The sequence below is a fragment of the Camelina sativa genome, chromosome 11 (genome assembly GCF_000633955.1).
Source record: "Camelina sativa cultivar DH55 chromosome 11, Cs, whole genome shotgun sequence".
NCBI classification, from domain to species: Eukaryota; Viridiplantae; Streptophyta; class Magnoliopsida; order Brassicales; family Brassicaceae; genus Camelina; species Camelina sativa.
In genome coordinates this window covers 23040994-23057346 of record NC_025695.1, presented here as the reverse complement: position 1 = coordinate 23057346, position 16353 = coordinate 23040994, and positions in this window count along the sequence as shown.

Genomic DNA, 16353 nt, shown 5'->3' with positions numbered 1-16353 from the left:
TGAGCTACTATTTGATAGAACAACCCCATTTGCAGAAGACCAAGATGAAGATGTTAATATGGCTGAAGGAGAGGAGCAGTTCTACTTTGAAGAATATGAGCCCTAGCCAAGAGATAGTAGAGGAGTGAGAGAGACAGCCAAGAGGGTGACACTCCTTCAAAAGTGTAATAAGTGGCATGGTAAGACCATCAATACTTTGAAGAGTAAGGTGAAAAAGATGTCTAAGTCAATAAGGGGCATGAAGAAAGAGATTGCTGAGTTGAAGAGTGAAAACTCATCCCTAGTGCATTTTGAGCATTTGAGGAGGAGTAGCTCCACTAGTGCCATGCCTAGGGCTGAAAATCCAATGGAACCTTCAGGAGCTTCATCATTTGAGCCATTTCAGAGGAGAAGAGGTCCAATTCACACATAACAGCAGTTTCCGAGGCACTCGACCAGTGCACTCGAACTAGCACTCGACCGAGCACCCTCAATGCATTCTGCCGAGCACTTGCCTAGACCTCCATATGGCTTCCCAGCTCAACCAGGTTATCCAAGCTACCCCTATGGCCAAGTTTACCCTCTTTACCAGCCTCAATACTATGTGAACCCTGCTTTCATGCAACAAACCTACTATGGTCAGCCAGGACAAGCATTATACCCACCACCACCCACTCGACTAGGCCGCTCGAGCAGGCACTCGACTGGGCACCAATCCGGAGTCATAGTCGAGTACCTCCCCCCTCTCCACTAGAAGTTCAAATGGGCATGAATGATGCTGTAGATGACTTCTTCCACAACCCATGAGGTACCAACAACACCTATCTCATTGTTTATACCATTTCATTTCATATAATGTTTGTTTTAGTTCTTAAATTATCTTTTAAATTTTTATTACACAAGGGACTGTGTAATTTAAGTTTGGGGGACGGTTTAAGACAGCATTTGACATTTTTTTTTTCTTATTTAAAATTTTTAGCATAAACATGTTAGTACTTGCATTTCATCTAAGGCATAGAAAAACCCTAAAAAATTTTAAAAAAAATTCCACAAAAATCTTTAAAAAAAAACAGAGTGTTCATGTAGTACTTTGATGCTAGTTGAGTGGTTAGAAACGTAAGTTTGAACCAAGTTNTTCTGGTTTAAATTGAAGCGTGTTGTGATTTGATATCATTTCCTACTTATAAGAACCTAATATTGACTTTTAATTGTCAGTTTGTGCATTGCTTTAAACTCATGGATATTTTTTACATATTTGGATCATCTTTCCCCTTGTTTACCACTCTTGTTGATCCAAGTAGCTGGTTTCATCATAAAATCAGTTTTCCCAACCTATAACCAACTTTTCTTTCAAGCTATGTTTATTCTTGTGTGTGAGGCCTATTTTGGGATTGATCTTGGTAGAAATTGTTAGGCTTGAGCTGACTGGAATAAAGCCTTGTGTAGTTCTAGTTTGCATTTTTCAAACTAGATAGGACTAGGTGGTTTAATTTCTGGGTTTGGGACTTGGTTTGTTTGAAAAAGACAAGAAAAGAGGGAAAAGAGAAAGAAAAGGGTGAAGTGTTTAGGAGAGAAGTGTGTTTAAGTAAATTTAAGCTCTAAGTGAAAGAATGGGGTGGTATAAAAGTTATAAATAAGGTTCTGGTCAAAGAAAAGAAATAAAGAAAAAAAGGGTCTAGTAAAAAGCTTTATGACTTGGGAATCAAGTAAGAAAGAGAACCTTAGTTTTTAAGAAAAGAAACCTCCATTCCACTAGAGAAATCTAGTAATAAACCTTTCCTAGACTTAAAAACAAAAGAGAAAAAGGGTAAAAGAGAAGAGATGAAGTTAAAGGGTAGAACTAGGACCATTTGGGATTAGAATGTTAGGATCAAACACTTTGGGTACCTTTGGATAGGTAAGGTTTTGTTCTTGTATTTGTCTAAATGTTTTTACCTTTAGTCTTCTTCTAAAGCTCAATCCACTTTTTGTGAGAGAAACCTTGTTATTGATAAGCCCCACTCTAAAGAGAGACCATCTTTGTTTCTAAACCCTTATTACCAAGTCAAATGAGTTTAAACATTGTATAATCTGATTCATGTTCTTGTTTAATGAATGTTAAAGGAAATAATTGATTTGAATGCATGTGGAATTCTAAGGCTTGAATCAGTTAAGGTTCAGAAAAGCTTGTCTAAAATCTTTAAGTATAGCTCATTCACCTTGCATCATAGTATTAGTAACTTGGACATTGACTCTAGCTAGTCTATTAACAGGTTTTAGGTTCTGAGATCCCACTTTCAAACCTCTCTACCTACTTATGTCTTGTTTATTTGCTTGAGGGCAAGCAAAGACAAAGTTTGGGGGAGTTGATGTGCATATATCCTCGGGTTGGCAAAGAATGTATCAGGAGAGAATTCCTCTCAATGGTATGTAGCTCAGCAAGTGGAACAGGAAGAACAGAAGGGTTAAAGTGTAATATTGCTTCAGCATGGGATCGGGAGAAGAGAGTCAGAGGTGCGGCCTTGGTTCTTAGGAATCATGAAGGTACGATGTTACTTCATAGTCATAGATCCTTTATTGATATGGATTCAAAGGGCGACATGGAATTGCAATGCTGGTTGTGGGCTATTGAGAGTTTGAGGTGTCTCAAAATCAGAAGAGTTATCGTGGCAGTAGAAGGAAAGGATTTGCTAGAAGCAACTATAAGACCGAATGCATGGCCATTTTTCAAATTCCATTTGGAGGTAATACTATCGAGTTTAGCTCATATTCCCTTTTGGAAATTACATAAGGAGGAAACAAGTGCAAACAAGGGTGCATTTCTAATTGCTCAAAGTGTGATAAGAGAGGATCAAATACAATCATATATTGCAGCGGGGTATCCTGAGTGACTGCATGTTGTCTTCACTCAGGAAAGGTTTTTATAGTCAGAGTAAGATAAACTTTTTTTTTGCAGATGATTTTCTTGGATCCTTGTAATTTTTTGGCAATAACCATAGGCTGTATGGCTCTCGATTATTTGATGTACTTAACTTGGTTTTAATGAAGGTATNGAACCTTAGTTTTTAAGAAAAGAAACCTCCATTCCACTAGAGAAATCTAGTAATAAACCTTTCCTAGACTTAAAAACAAAAGAGAAAAAGGGTAAAAGAGAAGAGATGAAGTTAAAGGGTAGAACTAGGACCATTTGGGATTAGAATGTTAGGATCAAACACTTTGGGTACCTTTGGATAGGTAAGGTTTTGTTCTTGTATTTGTCTAAATGTTTTTACCTTTAGTCTTCTTCTAAAGCTCAATCCACTTTTTGTGAGAGAAACCTTGTTATTGATAAGCCCCACTCTAAAGAGAGACCATCTTTGTTTCTAAACCCTTATTACCAAGTCAAATGAGTTTAAACATTGTATAATCTGATTCATGTTCTTGTTTAATGAATGTTAAAGGAAATAATTGATTTGAATGCATGTGGAATTCTAAGGCTTGAATCAGTTAAGGTTCAGAAAAGCTTGTCTAAAATCTTTAAGTATAGCTCATTCACCTTGCATCATAGTATTAGTAACTTGGACATTGACTCTAGCTAGTCTATTAACAGGTTTTAGGTTCTGAGATCCCACTTTCAAACCTCTCTACCTACTTATGTCTTGTTTATTTGCTTGAGGGCAAGCAAAGACAAAGTTTGGGGGAGTTGATGTGCATATATCCTCGGGTTGGCAAAGAATGTATCAGGAGAGAATTCCTCTCAATGGTATGTAGCTCAGCAAGTGGAACAGGAAGAACAGAAGGGTTAAAGTGTAATATTGCTTCAGCATGGGATCGGGAGAAGAGAGTCAGAGGTGCGGCCTTGGTTCTTAGGAATCATGAAGGTACGATGTTACTTCATAGTCATAGATCCTTTATTGATATGGATTCAAAGGGCGACATGGAATTGCAATGCTGGTTGTGGGCTATTGAGAGTTTGAGGTGTCTCAAAATCAGAAGAGTTATCGTGGCAGTAGAAGGAAAGGATTTGCTAGAAGCAACTATAAGACCGAATGCATGGCCATTTTTCAAATTCCATTTGGAGGTAATACTATCGAGTTTAGCTCATATTCCCTTTTGGAAATTACATAAGGAGGAAACAAGTGCAAACAAGGGTGCATTTCTAATTGCTCAAAGTGTGATAAGAGAGGATCAAATACAATCATATATTGCAGCGGGGTATCCTGAGTGACTGCATGTTGTCTTCACTCAGGAAAGGTTTTTATAGTCAGAGTAAGATAAACTTTTTTTTTGCAGATGATTTTCTTGGATCCTTGTAATTTTTTGGCAATAACCATAGGCTGTATGGCTCTCGATTATTTGATGTACTTAACTTGGTTTTAATGAAGGTATTATTAAGACGAAAAAAAAAAAGTGTAGTATTTGTTTACCGCTTTGTCTAACTGACTTTTGATTCATTTTACATAAGTGGTATATAGATGTAATTATTTTACCGTAGTGGTAATAATTATATGAAAACGCATCCTATAAAAATTATAATGGCAAGCTTATATAATCACAACAGTTGAAGATAGATCTAAAGTTAAAGATTTGACTAATTTTTGAAGCAACCTAAACAACAATTAGTGTACTTTAAATATATTATTTTTTTCAATTTTTTGGATCAAAGTATTTGATTCAATTGATGAAATCTAAAACTTGTCTTTTTTTATTTTATCATATTATAGAGTTGCACTTCTATTCGAGAATAAACATTTTTTTTTAGATATGCTACACAAATTACGAAGGCAACTGGAGATTGACTGTAGAAACTTTAATTTTTTTTTTTTAATTTCATTGTAACAGCCTTAAAAAACATTTATTAATTTTCTCAGAAGCCAACTTCCTCTTATTTATTTTTACTATGCTCTTCTATTTTAAACCATATTATTCGTGACTTTCTTTTCTTTAAGTGACAACCATTTAAAATTTTGAAGTTACTGCCATTTAAAAGTAACAATCATAAAAGTAGTAGCCAATCAACCTCTCAATATCACTTTTTTACCGGTTTGCATATCACTTTGGTACATTTTCTTGTACAAGTCTTGAATAATATGATGATTGACTGTTTACTTTTTAGATGTATTTTAATTTAAAATTATAAAATTTTATTAATATAATTTCACCAGATAAAGTGGGACCTTACAATATCTTTGTGTTATATTAAATTTTTAAGTTGGATTTAGTAATCTTTTATTTTTGTTTAAGTGCAATCCTAATATATTGTTCTTATAAAATATTTTTTTATTTCACATTTTATATTTCTGTTTATATTTTTATAAATACTGTTAAAGAAATCTCTTTTAACTCTATCATTCATTTAAATTTTACTTCCGTTCAAAAACTTATTAACACGGTTAAAATTTTGAAGTATGATTGTATGACGTTTTCAATTTTTTAAAAACAAAAATTGAATTACTAATAAAATTTTCATAGTAATTTTTATATTCCATAAAATTTCATTTATTTTATTTCATATGTTTTTTTAAATAAATTTTTAATCAATTATAAAACATAAGTATGTACTAAATCAACATTTAAATATACTTTAATGTAGAAATACTAGTGTTACTTAATGAATGCTTAGCCTTTATGGAGAAAGAATTCTCTAATTATATATATATATATATATATACTAGGATTTACCCCGTGATACACCACGAGACTACTTTTTATTCTTTTATATATAAATTTTATGGTTTTGTTATAAAATGAATGATTTTCTGATTTTTAATATAGATGTTACAGTGTTATATATTTTGATGTATTTACAATTAAAAGTTATAACTGTTATTAAATTTATATGTGTCAATTTGAAATTAAAACTATAAGTACTATATGTGTATTTTTAATATAATAAAACTCAGATTTACTAAAATAATGTATGAGTAAAAGACATTTATAACTGTAAATATATTTATATTTGTAAGACTTAGTATAAATCATTACCCAACTTATGTGAGTTAAAATTATGGAAAATATTGATGGTGTTAACAAAATAAATAATGACGGTTTAACCAATGCTCTATGATATTTTATATTTATTCTAATAATCTTCATATCATATAACCCCGTTTTATGATAGTTTTAAATTTTTATATGTATATACCATATATTAATTTTGTTAATGAGAAAACAGACTTTAAAAAAAACAAAAAAAAAAGCAAAAAACAATACTTTGTAACAGTTAAAAGAAATCGAAGATACATAATTGATACAAAATTTCCGTTCAAAATTAAACCTCATATAGAAATAAGATAATGTTTTGGTAAAATTAAGTAAGACAAAGTTTTTTATCTTGTTGAACCGGAAAATTTAGAAAACTTAGAATGTTTGATCATATATTATAGCTTGTATATTAGAAAATTCCTACCAAAACGGGATTTATAGCTTGGAAACGACATAATTGTTACAGTAAAACATCTACAAATTAATACTCGATATAAATTAATAAATTTTTCCGGTTCTGAGTTGGGTCGGTGTAAAAAATGACACAATTCTATAAATTAATAAGATAATAATATTTTTTAGAAATCTTGGAGCATTGAGGTTGAAGGAAATCAACCTAGAGATGATCTAGGATGATGGTGTCGATCAACACCACTATTGGTGTTGCTTGACACCCTTACGTTCCAAAATAGAACAATTTGGAACGTTTTGGAGCATTGAGGCTGAAGAAAATCAACTTGGAGACGATCTAGGATGATGGTGTCGATCAACACCACTATTGGTGTCGATCAACACCACTATTGGTGTCGCTTGACATTCAAGTTTTGAAGATTTACAAAGTTGCCCCAAAGACTTCCCTAATTGCAACATTAGTCCCTGACGTGTTTTAGGATATATATATATTAGGTTCTGCAAACTTTAGAGAGAGAGACCTAGAGAGCTTTTGGAGAGACAAGTACAAACTCAGCTCTGTTGATAGAAGATTCTAAACTCCTTTGTTATCTCTTTTGATTCTTTTATGATATCTATTATATTCATGATGATTGTTTCTTTCACCATATCTGAGTAGACCTCTTGTTAGGTTTAAGGTTTTCATAGGGTTTTTATGGTTTATTAGATCTCTTGATTTCTTAGGATTCATATTCTTTTGTGTTCTTCATCTTTGGTTGTTCTTCAAATTAATTCTTTCAAATTAATTCTTGATTGATCACCTAGAATTAATAACCTAGGAAAATAAATTAACATAAAAATATAATTGATTTTCCTGATAAAACCTTTGATTAGCAAAATTACTTTTTACAAATAGATTTGATTTAGTAATTTTGTGAACAAACAAAACTTGTTTCTAAAGCTGGTTTTTAACTTGGATTTTGCAAAGAAATTTGGATTTTTTGGGTTTTAAACTTAGATAATATTTGCAGTGAGAACTGATTTATTTTACAATTGAGTTTAGAGTTCGAAAACAGTTTTTAATTGATTGAATCCTATTTAATTGATTAATTTAATATCTCATAATTTCCTGAGAATTTCCCTAAGTCTAACGTTTTTAATCCCTTGAATTTACACAACTTTAATTTAATATTTAGCATTGTTATTTTCAATTTAAATCATTCTGTTTATCGTAATCATAAAACTCTACAATTTATTTTGTGATTTTGAGTCTCTGTAGATTTGACCCCCAAGTACTACAACTGCAAAGCTGTTAGTACATCTAGGGTATTACAATTTGAGCTTATCAAAATTTGGCGCCGTTTCCGAGGACTCTTTAATTTCATCTAAATTTTTCTTTTTCTTTTTTTTTTACTTACACTCTTTTTGTTTCTCTTCTCTTGTGTGTTTCAAGGTGTATGCTTCGTAAGCCTAACAGTGATAACCGAAAACAGCTAAATCCTCGAAGATGGTCAATCCAATCATTCTGAGAGTGGATGAGGCTGGTGTTTTGAAGGATCAACAAGGTCACTTGCGCAATGAGCAGGGCCAAAAGATTGATGCAGAAGGCAATGTGATCGCTGAAATCGTGGTTTTTGATGAAAACGTCGATGGTGTCGACCAACACAACCAAGGTGTCGCTCGACACCCACTTCCAGTGGATGAACGTAAAGATGTGAACCACGTTAACAACGCGCAACAGGTTCGACGACAGGACCACAACCGGGAGTTGATCAGGACTATTGTAGACTACAACATAGCTGATTTGGTTTATGAGAACCGCTCTGCCATTGTTCCTCCTCCATTCCAAAGGAATGACTATGAGCTTAAGCCTGCGTACTTCACATTAGTTGGGCAGCGACCTTTCTCAAACCTGGCACATGTGAAGCCTCTGGACCTCATTGAGCACTTTGAGAATCTTTTCACTAGTATCAAGGCTAATGGGGATAATGAAAACTACATCTACTACAAGCTATTCCCATACTCACTTGCAGGAGAAGCATCTCAATGGTTAAAGTAGTTGAAGCCCGGATCTTTGACAACTTGGCAAGAAATCAAGGTGGCTTTTTATGATGATGCAATGTGTGATGAGCTGAGAATTAAGCTCTCCCCGTTTAAGCAAAGACCAGATGAAGCTTTCAAGTCAGCTTAGGTTAGATTCAAGGCTTTTCTTTTTTTTTTACTTACACTCTTTTTGTTTCTCTTCTCTTGTGTGTTTCAAGGTGTATGCTTCGTAAGCCTAACAGTGATAACCGAAAACAGCTAAATCCTCGAAGATGTTCAATCCAATCATTCTGAGAGTGGATGAGGCTGGTGTTTTGAAGGATCAACAAGGTCACTTGCGCAATGAGCAGGGCCAAAAGATTGATGCAGAAGGCAATGTGATCGCTGAAATCGTGGTTTTTGATGAAAACGTCGATGGTGTCGACCAACACAACCAAGGTGTCGCTCGACACCCACTTCCAGTGGATGAACGTAAAGATGTGAACCACGTTAACAACGCGCAACAGGTTCGACGACAGGACCACAACCGGGAGTTGATCAGGACTATTGTAGACTACAACATAGCTGATTTGGTTTATGAGAACCGCTCTGCCATTGTTCCTCCTCCATTCCAAAGGAATGACTATGAGCTTAAGCCTGCGTACTTCACATTAGTTGGGCAGCGACCTTTCTCAAACCTGGCACATGTGAAGCCTCTGGACCTCATTGAGCACTTTGAGAATCTTTTCACTAGTATCAAGGCTAATGGGGATAATGAAAACTACATCTACTACAAGCTATTCCCATACTCACTTGCAGGAGAAGCATCTCAATGGTTAAAGTAGTTGAAGCCCGGATCTTTGACAACTTGGCAAGAAATCAAGGTGGCTTTTTATGATGATGCAATGTGTGATGAGCTGAGAATTAAGCTCTCCCCGTTTAAGCAAAGACCAGATGAAGCTTTCAAGTCAGCTTAGGTTAGATTCAAGGCTTTTCTTTTTTTTTTACTTACACTCTTTTTGTTTCTCTTCTCTTGTGTGTTTCAAGGTGTATGCTTCGTAAGCCTAACAGTGATAACCGAAAACAGCTAAATCCTCGAAGATGTTCAATCCAATCATTCTGAGAGTGGATGAGGCTGGTGTTTTGAAGGATCAACAAGGTCACTTGCGCAATGAGCAGGGCCAAAAGATTGATGCAGAAGGCAATGTGATCGCTGAAATCGTGGTTTTTGATGAAAACGTCGATGGTGTCGACCAACACAACCAAGGTGTCGCTCGACACCCACTTCCAGTGGATGAACGTAAAGATGTGAACCACGTTAACAACGCGCAACAGGTTCGACGACAGGACCACAACCGGGAGTTGATCAGGACTATTGTAGACTACAACATAGCTGATTTGGTTTATGAGAACCGCTCTGCCATTGTTCCTCCTCCATTCCAAAGGAATGACTATGAGCTTAAGCCTGCGTACTTCACATTAGTTGGGCAGCGACCTTTCTCAAACCTGGCACATGTGAAGCCTCTGGACCTCATTGAGCACTTTGAGAATCTTTTCACTAGTATCAAGGCTAATGGGGATAATGAAAACTACATCTACTACAAGCTATTCCCATACTCACTTGCAGGAGAAGCATCTCAATGGTTAAAGTAGTTGAAGCCCGGATCTTTGACAACTTGGCAAGAAATCAAGGTGGCTTTTTATGATGATGCAATGTGTGATGAGCTGAGAATTAAGCTCTCCCCGTTTAAGCAAAGACCAGATGAAGCTTTCAAGTCAGCTTAGGTTAGATTCAAGGCTTATCAGAGAGTCTGTCTCCATCATGGCTTCTTAAGGGTGCAGTTGTTGAGTAACTTTTTCAAAGGACTAGATTGGGAGTATCAACTAGCTTTGGATGCTGCTAGCCATGGAAATTTCAAGACAAAGTTTCTAGATGAGGCTGCGAATTTAATTGAAAATCTAGCTTCCATCAATAGCACTAAAATGGGGATTTCTGAGAGGAAGAGGTTACATGGAAGCTATGATTCAAATCAACTAGCTAAGGCAAATGCTAAGCTAGATATAGTTCACAGTCTTCTGATAACTCTCTAATTTACATGTTTTAAGCATCCTTTTTTGTTCATATTCTGCATAATATTTACCCTAACCTTAGGATTTTTAGGTCATTCACTGTAGGAATCCACTTTTCGGCCATTTAGGGTGTTGCATTCTTGCCTTTTCACTTTTTGGATGAAAACAGGTGCTTTAGAGCCTAAGATGGGAAGAAACAAGGTCAAATCCGAGCATGTACCCGAAGGAGCTATGGAGCAGGAAGAACAGTCTGAACCTCAACCCGATCGAAGAGGATCCAAGGGCAGGAAGAACAACCCGAAGACCTATCCGAGGAGTTACCCGACCACATCCTCGAGCACCACCTCGAGCAGAACCTCGGGCAGGACTGGGCTGCTAGGTTTAAAGGGTTTCCATATATAAACGCCCCCCCTCTTCTTTCTCTCGCCCTAGCACGTCGCAGACACTCAAACCAGAGAGTGAGAGCTTCTAAGAGAGATCTTGAGCGACTCAAACACTTTTTCACTTTGTTAGGATTCATTTTGTTATTTTCTTTTGCATTTTCGATTCTATGCTCTTCCTCTTTACTCTATTTTCAATACAATGCAATTTTCGTTTATCTATGCTTTTGTGTTTTCTGCAATGAGATCTGAGTAGTGAAACAAATTTTCTAGGAATGGGATAGACAATTTTGTGTTCTTGATCGGTTATGATGTCTTAGCTTGGTTGTTTATGTTTTATAAATTCTCTTCTAGATTGGTGTTCTTAATGTTAGCAACAGACCGAACGATTGAGATTAGATCGAGGGTGTTTTACCATCAAGAGGTGTAGATGAAATGCTTGAATCAATCAATGCTAGATATTTACTCACTTAGCTTACGAGATTAGATGTGTAAAGAATTTATTGACAATAATGAATAGGTTTGTATTGCCTGCTTGGTCATGTTTCTCCAACGAGAGTTGGGTAGAGGAGTGATCAAGGTTGATTGTTTCTATCACGAGAGTGTTTTAACAAGATTTTAGAGATTCATTGTCTAGGGAATATTTGTTTGAGGCATGTAGGACATTCATACTGGTCAGGAATGCTTAGGAGTTGATTGCCCCATCCTTAGGAGCTTTCGCATTTTGATTGTTTACATTTTCATTCATAACACGATCACTTACCCCAACAGGTACACGATCACCTGCTTCGAGTACATCTTCGAGCTTTTCATACTCATCTTGTTTACTCGATCACCCCACCCGATCCTGTACTCGAATGCTTGCATCGAGTGCTTAGGTCATGTGGTTCTTGTTTATTTGCTTTCTTTTGTTTATTTTAGGATTGTTAGATCAAACCATTGATTGCTTGGCTTGACTTGCATAGTTCTGATCATATCTCATCTGCTAGCATAACAACCATTTGGATTGATAACTCTTTGTACTACAACTGAATAGGGAATTGATACCCTGGAATCCTGTTATCAATTTGGCGTTGTTGCCATTTGGTTGAATTTGATTTGCTACGTTTAAGATTTCAGCACTTGCTAGATCATGTTCTATTATATACTTTGGTTAGTTACTGACTTGTTTACTTTCGTATTTGTTTGGTTTGCATTTCAGGTATAACCCAAGTACCCACCCGACCCGTCACTCGATCATCTGGATCGAGTTGACCTTCGTGTACTCACTCGATCAACTGATTGTGCACGCAAACACGATCCAAGGGTAGCCAAAACTTGAGTCCTTTCATCGACAACATCGACAGACCAAGGTTACTCTGTCCACAACAAGTTCAACAACCGCAACCAAACACAATTGAGGAGATAATGAATAACCAGAATGGTCCACCAACTCCTCAAGCAAGGACCAACATCGGAGCAGGAGATGCTCCATCTACTCACACTCAAAGAAATGGCATTGTGCCACCTGCTGTCCAAAACAACAACTTTGAGATCAAGAGTAGTCTCATCCAGATTATACAAAGCAATAAGTTTCATCGATTGCCAATGGAGGACCCATTGGACTATTTCGATGAGTTTGATAGGCTTTGTAGCCTAACGAAGATAAATGGAGTTAGTGAAGATTGATTCAAACTCCGGTTTTTCCCATTTTCTTTGGGAAACAAAGCCCACATCTGGGAGAAATCACTCCCCAAGGAGTCCATCACCACCTGGGAAGCATGCAAGAAGGCGTTTCTAGCCAAATTCTTCTCTAACTCAGAACTGCAAGGCTGCGAAATGATATCTCCAGCTTTGTTCAGAAGAGCAATGAGACGTTCAGTGAAGCTTAGGAATGTTTCAAGGGATACACTACCAAATGCCCTCATCATGGATTCAGCAATGCTTCATTGCTAAGTACACTATACCGAGGTGTGGTCCCTAAGATACGGATTTTACTGGACACCGCAAGCAATGGTAACTTCCTCAACAAGGATGTCGAAGAAGGTTGGGATCTAGTGGAGAACTTGGCTCAATCTGATGGCCATTATAATGAGGAGTATGATCGCACTGTGCGATCTACTGGAGAGGATGATTCAAAGTACAAGAGAGACATGAAAGGCCTCAATGGCAAATTGGATAAGCTCCTCAGCCAGCAGCAGCATGTACATGCCATCTTAGAGGAAGAGCAGTCTCTGCAACAAGATGGGGAAAATGCTCAGCTAGAGGATGTGAACTACATCAACAACCAAGGAGGTTACAACAAAGGGTACAACAACTACAAACCAAACCAGAACCTGTCATACCGTAACCCCAATGTTGCTAATCCTCAAGACCAAGTCTACCCATCCGCAGTCCAAGGGAACTAAGGCCAACAAAAGCCTTTTGTTCAATACAATCAAGGCTATGCTCCTAAGCAGTAGTATTTTGGTAACTACAATCACCCAATTGTGATGTATCTGCATTTTACTTGTTTTAGATCCTCATTTGCATTCACTTTAGCATCATTTCATCCTGTGTTTGTAGCATTTGCGTCTCATTCTTGCATAAATTCACTCACTTAGTAGTTTTCCATTAGCATTGCATACATTGTTGCATATGGAGTTGTTATCAGGTTTTGGAGAGCTTTTGGGAACACGAAGCTGAGCAGAGTGCAAGGCGAAAGAGAGCTCGATCGAGCTGGGAAGACGAAGTGAAGCAGAGGAAGTCGAACCAAGGCAGAATGACCAACTGAAGCGGAATCTAGCCTAACGCATGCAGAGCAGAAGACAAGGCGGAGCGACTGACACAAGAGGCAGAGCTCGATCGAGCTGATTGAAAGAAAAGACGGTCGAGCTGTCTGAGACAAAGAAGAGCTCGATCGAGCTGAAGTGGAACGCGAAACCAAAGCTGGACAAGAGGAGAAAGCATAGCTCGATCGAGCTGTTGGAAGCAGAGGAGAGCGAGATCGTGCTAAGCATCAACCGACTTAAAAATCGTTGACTTTGACTAGGGTTTTCACAAGTTTAGTATAAATATGTCTCATTTGTTTAGGCTAAAAAATCTCCTTTTTAGCTATTTCTAGAACTTCTCTCAAGAAACAAAACGTGTTTAAGGCTTTGTAATTCGAATTCTCTTTTAATCTTTCAAGTTTTTATAGTTTTACATCTCTTTTTTATGCTTTAGTTTATATAATCTTGTTAATCTCTCTTTAATCTCTTTTCATAATGTTGCTTATTGAATTTTCTGGGTTTGGGTTCTTGAGCTTCATGATTTCTGAGTAGTGTTCTTAGAGTTCTTGAGGTTGGGTGAGATCCATGAGGTTTTCTTAGTCTTTTCTAGGGTTTTGATGTTTAAATCTTTTAGATCCCTTCTGGATTAGTGTTCTTCATGCTAGCTTCTTTCTGATCATCTGAAGCTTGACCCGAGGCATTTCCACCCGAGAGGGCTTGGTGAAATGTCTGATCTAGCTAATACCGGAGATTTACGTGCCTAGCCTAAGAGATTAGTTGTCTAGGGTGTTTATTGACATTGATTGATTGGTTGTTAATGCCTGCCTTGTTATGCTTCGCTAAAGAGATTTAGGTCTGGAGGTAACTTGGCTTGAGGGTCTCTGTCACGAGAGTGGATTGACCTGTTGTTGAATCTTTCGTCTAGGGATAGCTTTGTTTAAAGTTTTATCGAATCTTTGTATTAAGACTAAGTTACTTCATGGATCATTGATACCCAGCCTCACGAGCTCTCTTTTATCATCTGTTTGCATCAGTTTACGTTTTGCTTGTTTCGCTTAGCTTTGCTTACTTTTGTTTAGTCACTGCTTAGTTTTGTTAGACACTGCTTAGTTTTGCTATTAGTTCTCCTTTTCTTTTGTTGCTTGCTCACTTAGGTTGTTAGAAAATCAAAACTAAGGTTCGCTTGACTTAGCTAGATTTGATTGCATCTTTTGTGGTTAATAGCTCACCCATTTGGTTTGACACCCTTTGTACTACAATGACAATTTAATTGCTTAGGGAATTGAAATTCAGTAGAGTAGTAAAATCTTACTATCAAATTGCACCACTTAGTTTCCAACAACAGCAAGGTCCGCAAAACCTATCTCTAGAAGCTGATTTACGCGGACTGATTCAGCAGATGATACAGAGTCAAGCCTTGGCTGCAATGGACAATGCCAAACTTTTCGCGGAGATGAGCAACAAGATCGATTCTGGATATAATGACCTAACTGCCAAGTATGACTCTCTCGACACTAAGTTGAGATACCTAGAAGGCCACCACAACACCCAACCACTTCTGAAAATAAACCAGCTTCTAGGAAAAGCTGTTCAGAACCCAAAATATTCTGCCACTGCCCAAGCCATCTTTCTTGATGATGATTTTGAGGACAACCTCACTGAGGACAGCGATGTTCAAGATGGGGAGGATATGGATCACTATGGGATGAATGAATATCATTACTACATATCCGAGTATGAACTCGAGCCTTCACCCGAGGAGACTAATCGAGTTCATGATTGAGCACTTGTTCGAGTATCACAAACCGATGAACCACCCGAGGCTGAACCCGATAACATACCCGATGATGGTGATCGGATGATCCATCGGGTAGATGTTCAGATGATAGATCAACCACAACTACCTACGGCTGAGGAAGGGGAATTAGAGGAAAGGTTCAGAGCTGCTCTTGACATCCAGTTAGAGGCGCTTGTAGAGCGTATGTCCAAGCAAAAAACCCCACCTCCTAAGCTTTTGCCACCACACGAACTTTGAGAGGAAATCATCAAGGAGACAGCTCAGCTGGAGATTGAGGTTAAGGAAGCTGTCACAGAGATTGGTAATGCAATTCTGAGGAGTGGAGTGTGTTTAGATCCTGAAATGCGAATTGAGGAAAAATTGGAGGATCCCGGCTCTTTTACATTGCCATGTTCAATAGGACTTCGGATTTTCAACAACTGTTTGTGCGATTTGGGAGCTTCAATCAGCATCATGCCACTATCAGTTGCCAACAAGATGGGTTTTAGCAGTTTTAAACCGAGTAGTCTGTATTTGGTTCTAGCTGATAGAACAATCAGACACCCCATTGGTATTCTGGAAAACTTGCCCCTCAGGATTGGAAGAATGGAAGTTCCTACTGATTTCATGATCCTATATATGGATAAGGAACCAGACGATCCGCTGATCCTAGGAAGACCATTCTTGGCAACTGTAGGAGCAATGCTTGATGTGAAGCAAGGGAAGATCATAATTGAGCATGGAGAGCACTTCAAAATGGAATTTGGCATCAAGAAAGGAATTAAAAGGCTAACCATTGATGGTCAAGTCTTTTCCACCAAGACAAAGCAAAGAAGATTCAAGCACCACAAAGAAGTCAATACTACATTTGTTGTGGAACCTGGCGAAGACCTGGAAAATCCATTAAATCAGCCAGTTACAGTGTGTTAAATCAGCCAGCTACAGTGTGGAAAATCCTAGGATCAGCTTCAGTCAGCATCATGCCAGTATCAGTTGCCAACAAGATGGGTTTTAGCAGTTTTAAACCGAGTAGTCTGTATTTGGTTCTAGCTGATAGAACAAT